Source organism: Poecilia latipinna, unplaced genomic scaffold (genome assembly GCF_001443285.1).
Source record: "Poecilia latipinna isolate Pla-1442-1.1 unplaced genomic scaffold, P_latipinna-1.0 Scaffold2470, whole genome shotgun sequence".
Taxonomy (NCBI): domain Eukaryota; kingdom Metazoa; phylum Chordata; class Actinopteri; order Cyprinodontiformes; family Poeciliidae; genus Poecilia; species Poecilia latipinna.
Window position 1 is genome coordinate 34,821 of NW_015115086.1, and position 322 is coordinate 35,142.

Consider the following 322-nt stretch of genomic DNA (forward strand, 5'->3'; position numbering starts at 1 on the left):
CATGAACAACCCCCTGCTGGACAAGGAGAGGATGGAGAACATCTGGAGATTGGAAAAGAAGCACGTGGCCTGCCTCCAGGATCCTCCAGGTGTTCAGCTATACTCAAGGATCGGACAGTTGACCAAAGGAGGAGTGGACCTCCCCATCTATCGCTGCGCCCGGGGCTGCAGGTCGCTCGAGTCATTCCACCTACACTTGAACAAGTTCATACCAGGTATTGGACAGCAGACAGGCTTCTCCTGCTTCTGCTCACAGACCAATTCTGCCACTCTGGTGTTAAGACCTCTTTCTACTTTCTTTTGCAGACACTTCTGCCAATGA